The sequence below is a fragment of the Pteropus alecto genome, unplaced genomic scaffold (genome assembly GCF_000325575.1).
Source record: "Pteropus alecto unplaced genomic scaffold, ASM32557v1 scaffold90, whole genome shotgun sequence".
In the NCBI taxonomy this organism is placed as follows: Eukaryota; Metazoa; Chordata; class Mammalia; order Chiroptera; family Pteropodidae; genus Pteropus; species Pteropus alecto.
The window spans coordinates 850,373-859,085 of record NW_006429894.1 but is presented as its reverse complement, the minus strand read 5'-3'; positions in this window follow the sequence as shown (position 1 = coordinate 859,085).

Here is an 8,713-nt window from a genome sequence, read left to right as displayed (position 1 = left end):
GCAAACTCGCCGGCCCGGAGCCGATGTTCAGCGGACGGCGACACCCGGCCGGCGCCAGCAGCCCGTGGAAAGGTCGCCGCGGGCCACCCTGGACTCTTCGGGGCGACGCTGGCAGCACCTCCTGCCCGGGTGTGGCACGCACACAGCAGGCGGGGCTCCTAAGTCAGATGCTGCGACGTGCGACCCACCGACCCCACCGACCCCAGCGACCTGCGGTTTCAAACCGCTCGCAGCCTCAGCCTCTCCCGCCTCCACCCGCGCCCGCAGCAGCTGCCACGCAGCGCCGGCCACACCTCCCGGCGCAGGAAGGGACACCCGACGGCGCACACCAGTTATGCTCGCCTTTGCGGGGCCAGTTCTTTTATCAAGGAAAGTCTTGGAATAAAAGTGGGATTAGATCTCTCTTCCTTGACTCATTTTTAAATGCTAACTGTAAACATGAAGGCAATAGAAGTAGGGAGTCTTCATTAACTGCAAAGAATTTACTCTCGTTAAAGAAATTAGGTTGATGTCAAAAGCTAAATACCAGGTAACAAGGCTAAACCTACCATCCGGGGGGCCAGAAACGACCAGAACACACCGGGGGAGCTTGTGTAACACCTACAGGTGCCGCCAGCACTCGTTGGCGATTTTAATCTTGAATTCAAGCGGCAGTTAAGTTCCTTCAACAAACCAATAGTTGTCAGAGAAAACAACGATCCGAAATGAACAAGCTTAAAAGTTAAATGACTGAATCAGGTCGGCCCAGGGAGTTTTTCCGGGAAAGCTGCTCACTAAAAATTGCCCCATTTTTAGTCACACCTGAGCCCCCTATGCGTTCCTTATAAAGTGACTGGCCAGGCCAGCAAAGTATTCCAGACCCTCTCTCCATCTGTCCCCAGAGCGCCCCAGTGGAGGGCCACCCCTGAGGGCAGTTTCTGCACTGGGTGCTGCTGACACCATGCTGGGTGACTGCTCCGGGGGGCTGTCCTGGCACTGGAAGGGGGTTAGCATCACCCACAGTCTCCTCCCATTAGACGCCAGCACACACGACCTGGCTCCAAGTCGTGACCACCAATAATGTCTCCAGACAGTGCCCTTGGGGGACAAAAGTGCTCCCAGCTGAGGACCTGGTTTCGCGGTGCTCTGGGGCCCGCCCCAGCAGCTCCCAACACTGGCAACTCCTCAGCCCCACGGGCCCCAGCCCCACGAGGTGGGTGTGACCTGCAGGTGACACAGGGACTCCCATGTGGGAGCGCAGGTTTTAATGAGGTCTAACCTTAAAGCCTTTTCTGTCCTCTTCCATAAGGCCACAGGACCCTGAAGAAGGCACAGCGGGGTACAGGAGATCAAATCAAAACAAAACGAACCCACAAGATCTAGAATCGGGGTTTCACCAGGTTAGGTCGGTGCAGCCTTCAGAGAGTGGTCCCCTCCCTGCCTGGGTCTGCCACGCACAGTGCCAGAAAACACCCCCCACAGCACACGGGTGACATGTGGACGACGACAGACTCGAAGCCCCATCGATGGGTCCCTGCTCCCTGACACCCCGTGCCCCGGGATCCCGCCCACCTCCCTGGGTCCTCGCTCTGCCGTCTGCCTCCCGGTCGCCCCTACCTGGAAGAAACCTCCTCCCCTTCGCACCCAGCCTGCCCGCGTCACGTGACACACTTGTTCGCCAGCCCCAGTCCTGCCGGGGTTTAAGGGCACGTACCCTCGTCCTCCTTTCCGCTCGGCCACCTAGCATAGCGCCTGGCACACAGTGGCCCCCAGATATGTGCTCGGCGGATTGATTTTAAAAAACGAAACCAGCGACTAACTATGGATGGTGATGCACGTTGACCAGACCCACGGTGCTCATTCTGCATATACCCGGTCAGGCCGGCGGACACCAGAAGCCAATACAACACTGTGTGTTGATTACACCTCAAAAATAAAAAAGTGAACAAAAAAGAAAAAATACCCGGGTGCAGCTTGAACTAACGACCCATGGGAATTGGACGGATTTTCTGAGATGAGCAAGGAACGCCCAGGAGAGTGCTGGAGGCTTGGGGACTTTGAGGACACTGCGTCCCAACTGTCCCGGACCTGGTGGACCTCGCTCGCAGGCCCCAGGGTGGGGACGGGGGCGGGATTCTGCACGCTCCTGGTGACACCCGTGGCTGGTCCGCTTGGCACCCCAGGCCGTGGACAGCAGAGGGCAGCTGGGCAGGACGTAAAGCTGCACCAGATGAGAATCGGGGCTGCGGAGGACCCGCTGGATGAGGTGTCGATCGCTAGAGAAAGCGCAGGTCGCAGTTCTCTGAACCGCCCTCCCGTCGGCCTCCAAGGCTGATGCGATGCAGGGTCGCTGCACGGAACGACTAAACCCCGGGGCTGAAGAATCGCCTTTTTTTGTAAAGCAGTGATTGTCCAGGAACAGTGATCTTGTTTGGGAAATAATACACTGAAATGTTTAACATTAAAAATATATTTAGCTCGATCTCCGATTGCCATGTAAGCGATAAAGACGCAACACTAATGACTAGTGTATCTGATTTCAATAACAGACCAGCAAAAGCCTTCTCCACTGTCGTGTGCTTTGACATCACGCAATACTTAACGCAACGCTCGCAACCTCTGAACTTAGCAGCTAGTGTCATAAGCAGTTGAAAATTACGAGATTAACTGTAGGCGGGAATATGTCCCAAGTTCAAGACCAGGCGCTGTCCCTCCAGTTTCCATTTGGATAACTAATTGGGGACCAAAATCAAGAGGGGCACTGAGCAGTCGCTCCCAGCTTAAGCGACTTAGGCTCTGCCTCTGCCAACAGGCTCCGCTCGTTTTTATTACAAAAGGCAACTAGGAATCAAACCAGCAATGTACAGCTATAAAATTATCAAAGCATCTTTTTATCTACGCCTAATTTAAAATCAAGTGATGCTGTGTTTGCAAAAGAGGAAAAAATACAACTTAAACTTAAGATTATTTATAAACCAATTAATAGTTTCAGCTAACCTAATGGCTTCACAGAATAAATGGCAGGAAGGAGTAACTAATTTTTAAGACGTCCATTCCCAAAGTGTAAGCTGAGTTTGCGGTTTCTGTGTTCGATTCTATTCAAATACACGATAGTAATCGTTTTGTAAGGGATGACTCATTTCACATGTTCGCAGTGTAAAAACTCGGTATCTTTAATTTTCACCTTTCAACAGACCTTTCTAGAAACGTGTTGTCATTTTACCAAGTGAAAATTTTCAGTTTTCTACTAAAAAAGGCCTTGACCTACGCTGGGTTCTAAGCCTAGACCCTGCTGCTGCCCAGCACCGGACGGCCCCCTGCAGACCGGAAGGGCCAGCCTCAGCATACGGGGGACCGCGTGTGCCTCCAACCTTGATGAACAAAGGATTCCACAACTGTCGCGTGTTCCGCGAAGTGCAATGTTCTCAGGACGCTTGTCGGGAACGAGCTTTTTTGGAAGCCGAGTCAAGCCGGCTCCTTCTCGCTGACGGGAGAAGCTCGCTTCCTCTCTCCTCCCCCCGGCCATGTCTCATATTCAGCCCCAGAAATTTGTGTTCTAGTATATTACGAAGCAAGTACATGGTGGGAGAGAGGTCGTGAGAATAGATTTGATGACCTAAATAATTCTTTATGTGTGGTTTGGAAACAAAATCACCAACTGAATTATGAAAGGCAATTCTACAAATATTTTGAATTTCTGTTCTCACATTCAGCAGCCAAAATGCCACCTGACGTTTCAGGACTGAACATTCTTTGTAACAAATGGTACTGTCGACGTTTCTGCGCCACAGTTCCAGCTGGGGGGTGACGGAACATCATCCGGAGTGATCGTTTATTAAATTATAAAATGCATGATATTTCCTTTGGGTTCGGAAATCGGAAGTGTGATTTCCATCATTAAGTGCCATGGGAAGAAGCCCTGAGATCATGCCAGGATCATACGTCCACTCCTGTACCATTCTACACGCGTGCTGTACATTTCAACTGCACACAGGTGAGCTGTCACGGTTTAAAAGCAAAGTATGTTTCCTGTAATAATTCCTTCTTTACTACTTGATATTTAGCTAAGGAGAAAATGTTCTTACACCTTGTATTACAAATTAGTCAGACCAGTGCTGCTTTTTCTTAAATTAAGGGGCCCACGCGGTGGAAGGGCATGATTTCTGAAAATCAATATGTTGTTGGCCTTTCTATAACACTCATTTCTATCTAGTTCACCTGGTATCGCTGGGGACATCAGAGGGACACTGTACTTCAAAGACAAATGCCATCTAAATTGGACACATATCTTTTTAACATTTACCATTTCCTGTTGGGTCCAGCTCACAGCAGTCAATATACATAAACAGGGAGAGAAAAAAAAAATCACCATTTCCATCCGAAACCCACGTGTTTATGTTCCTGGTGTGTATCTGCTGCAACCGAGTTGATCCCAGTACTTGCGTGGGTGCAACGCTGTGCATCAGCCCTGGCCAGTTTGGGCACAGGGCTGAGCGCTGCGTCCACATTACGCCACCTGAAGAGTGTGAAGACAGCTCAGGGCAGCGCTGTTCACCCACGAGCTCATGTCATCACTCACAGTGGCAGGGCCCCAACTTCGGGGAAGGGGCGGGGCCAGGTTCTGCCCACTGTGCCTGAGCTCTCGACCGAGACACACAGATGCATCGCTCCTGCTGACTCGGGGGAAATGCAGAGGACCGTGCAGCCCGTCTTCAAAGGCAGACTACGCACAGGTGACGTGCGGGACCCAGGCAGAGGCGCAGGAGCAAGCTGTTCACACACTCCAGGTCAGAGACTCCCGGGTTCAACGTCAGCTCTCCGTCTGCGGGCAGTATGACGTCACCCCCCTGAGCCCGGCTTCCTGTTAGAGCTGCAGGGGGTGACACCTGTATGCTCCCTGAAACACAGCAAGCTATGGGTGAACACGAGACAGTAATTCAAAGTCTCAGGCTTCGAGAGAGAACATTTAAATGCTCTTATTAGAAACAGACTCTTATGCAAGCGGTTCTTTTTCCTCTCGTCTTTTCCTCAATACTCTCTTCCCCTTCTGTAGGTCATAGATACCAGCATTCTCATCCTAGACACCACGATGTCATTCATTAATACTTTTCTCTCCTTGCCAAATGTTGATCTGTTCTAAAGTTTTAATAAAATCAAAGAGCGAACAAAACTAAAAACTGTAATTCTATGCACCCTCCCAGTCCTCCAGAAACCTAGGTCGCATTCTCGCTCAGCCCCGTGACACAGCCCTGCCTCACGGCAGTGACCGGGGCGCCGGCCAGGTCGCCCCCCCCGTCCCCCACTGCTCTCAAACCTTTGAGGTCTCCTGACGATGAATGGCGAACGCGTCCGCGGCCACCTCCGTACATCCCTTTTCGCCCTTTCCTTACACAATCGTCCTTCCTTCCCGTTCAGAGATAAACGTGTCACAACCATTTCGATGCCTTGTTTCTTACACTATGTTCAACGTTCACAGGTTTCCACACAGTCAAAAAGAACCTGAACGGTCTACGTTCATCTAGTCGTAACCGAATTTCTTCCTTACTCAAAGTGAGGCAATTAAAAACGCGAAGAGCGTAATGGTTTCAGGTTACTCTGGCAAATTTTCACAGTAGACCTTTGAGAGCGAGGCTGCCGACAAGCTCACTGCTGCCAGCCGGCTCTCCCTGACGTGAGTGCGCGCAGACACATCTGCGTCTTAGCGGACGTCGCTGGCATATGCCTTAAGCATTGGGACCTGTGCAGCATCGTCTCCCAAATCCAAAGGGATAAAGCTCCACCGTAATTCACCTGAGAAACCAGCCACACGCCGCTGGGATGTCCACCGACAGGCTGCCGGTGACGCGCGCGGGGGGCCACCTGCGCGCCAGCTCATGGGTGAGGCTCACACGGCGGGGACCCAGCTGCAGACACGTTCGCGGTGATGCGCACGCCACAACCTCGCCCACCTGCGAGACGGGACTCGGGCCTCCTCTCGGCCCCGCTCACCTCCGCAAAGCACTTCTGTCGCTTCGGCCACCAGCTGAGAAAACGCAGGCTCAGAAAGGACCTTTCCCAGTGCAGCCAGTAAAGGGACCCGGGTCACGGGCTGTCTCTTCGTGGAGACTCACAATGACCCCACCGACAGTTCTCATGACCCTCCAGAAAGGAGAACTCTCACTCAAACGTCCGCACTTGGCTTCCTGTTGGAAGAGCCTCGCTGCTGTGCAGCCCGACAGAAAATTGCCAGAGTGCTGATGCTGTTGTTCGAGTTTGCAATCCGGTCTCAAAAAATTCATCTACAACTGTCACTTCCAGACTTCAAAACTGTACTTATCGCAAACCTCAAGATTAACACTTTACCTCCCAGCTAAAACGTTAAGGTCCCGACAGATATGCTTACTACATGAAACATGCTTCTTACTTAAAGCAGGGCACACACGGGCTAGTCGCAAGTGGAAACCAAACAACTCTCTTCTAATTATTAATTAGGGAGTTTCCAACTTTTTATAATCACTCACGCCTCCCCCTCGTCATCATACGGTGCGCCTTTACACTGTGCCTGTAAATTTTGCTTTTGGTGGGCTGGGGATGGAGAGTCAGAGCTTTTGCCTTAATCCCTAAATTCTGTGCATATTCACAGAATAACATATACCCCTAATTTTGACTGCAACTCTGTTGGTTAGAAAAGTTATTTAAAATTTTCACCACCCCCTGGAAGCTGTTTTTATGAGTTACTAAGGAAAAAAATTAATGTATAAACACGAAGACTAGCCATCCTTTTCCTAGGCTGGAAATGTCAACAGAAGGTCGCCGCGGGTGTCCCTGCGAGTTATTTATTAATTGCCCCACAACAGAGCGAAGCCTGAGCCGAGAATGACAGAGGAAGGAGGGCCCGAGACCTCTGCGCTCAGACCTGGGGTCGCTGGAGGAAGCCAGACGGCTGGTTCCCTCTGAAAGCGACACCTGCTCGCCTGCCGGACGTGCCCGCCCTGCCCGGCGTCCTCGTCCGCCCCACAGACAGCGAGAACCAGTTCTCCCCGGGGAGTGTAAGGTCCAAACCATTACATCCTTCTCGGGCTATGTGTCTACATTTCCCAAGAGACACTCTTTCGACACCTGCGTCGGGGCTTCCAGGAGCTCGGCCTGCCTCGCGTCCCACCCGGCCAATCGGAGACCCGACGGGGGACATTCTTGGTGGAAAGGTGCGGGCTGCTTGTGGGCTCCCACTTCTGCCACAGCTCGCGGGGGTACCTGTGCCCGACCGAAACACGGTGGCAGATGACTGTAGCCGTCATGCACCGTGACGGAAGACTACCACCTGTGGCACACGGATGAGAAACTGGACAGAATTACAAATTCCATCCAGCTCGTCGTCCGACCACCTTATCACAGAACTCTACGGCTTTATGTGGCTCAAATGTATTCCATAGAGGCTAAGGAGCTAAATCGCAGATGAGGACTTTTTAAAGTATCCGTAATATCCGATGTTTTTTTTTAGTTTAGGTATTGACTTCCTAAATTACTTGTACAATAATATTTTAACATTCAGGCAGCCTTCTGAGGCAGGGGTTCTGAACCTGGCGTCCACGGGTTAAGGAACGTTTATGGGGCGGGGGAGGGTTCTGTGAGCACGCGACAGACTTGCAAACACGTGTCCCAGGTATGGATGGGTGTGGCCTCAGGAGCCCAGGACCGCACGCTGTGCAGGTCTTCCCGAGAGCCGAGGTCACCAGGAGGAACTCAGACAGACTCTCCTTAAGTTAGTCACACTCACGTGTGGTCAGTATCTTAAAAAAGACAGGTACAAAGAAAGTAGAAGTGATTTTAAAAGCACACGCCCTCTCTTTGAAAACTACCATCTCACAGGACGGAATTCCCAGACGCTGTCTTCACGCTAACGTTCATTTTAACAATAAATTAAGAACGTTCGAAACGACAGCAAGGGGGACTGACATCCTCCCTCAAAGCCAGGAGCGCGTCCCGCCGCAGCGGGCAGCGGGCAGACGCGGGCAGCAGGCAGACGCGGGGCACAGCCCTGCGCCCTGGTCACGGGCGGGCTCCCGAAACGAAGCAGCCGTGGGACGTCACTGACACGGCCTCGTGCGGCCTGACGCACGAACCAAGGAACCTCGCCTCACATTTTAAAAGTGAAATCCTGACATTACATCTCGGAGAAAATGCGAAGCCCAAAACACTGAGCGAGAAAGTGAGTCTTCGGCTGTTCTTGACTGTCCAAGTGTCCCTCTGGTGTTCAGAAGCTAGTTTTTTTGAGGGAAGCTCTTCAGGTTAACAAGAACCCGAGTTTGGAGGCTGAGGGCTGTGTACGTCCCTCAAGAGGCCATACTGCTGGCATGTCTGTCACCCAGTTCAGGCTTAAATGCCACAACCGGCCAGTGACTCTACCAAATGCCAGAAACCAGGAACAAACTTGTTCTGCCTCTCTCATCTGATTAGTGTAAAACAGAAAACTAAATTTGAGGAAGAAACATTTTTATCACTGCTTGCATTTTTTTAATTTAAAATTTTAAGTACAGATTTTTTTTCTCACATTTTCCTGCTCTCATCAACGAATCACCTCCCAAATCACTGACAGTAACGGTCACAACGGCCGTGCTGCTCCTGAATTCACGGCTGCACAACGAATAAAAAGCCGTTTCCCACTTCAAACTGTCAAAATTAAAACCTTTAGGCCGATCGCATTCAGATATGACATGCCACAAGGAGGGGGTGGTCGGGGTACCTACCACAGGAA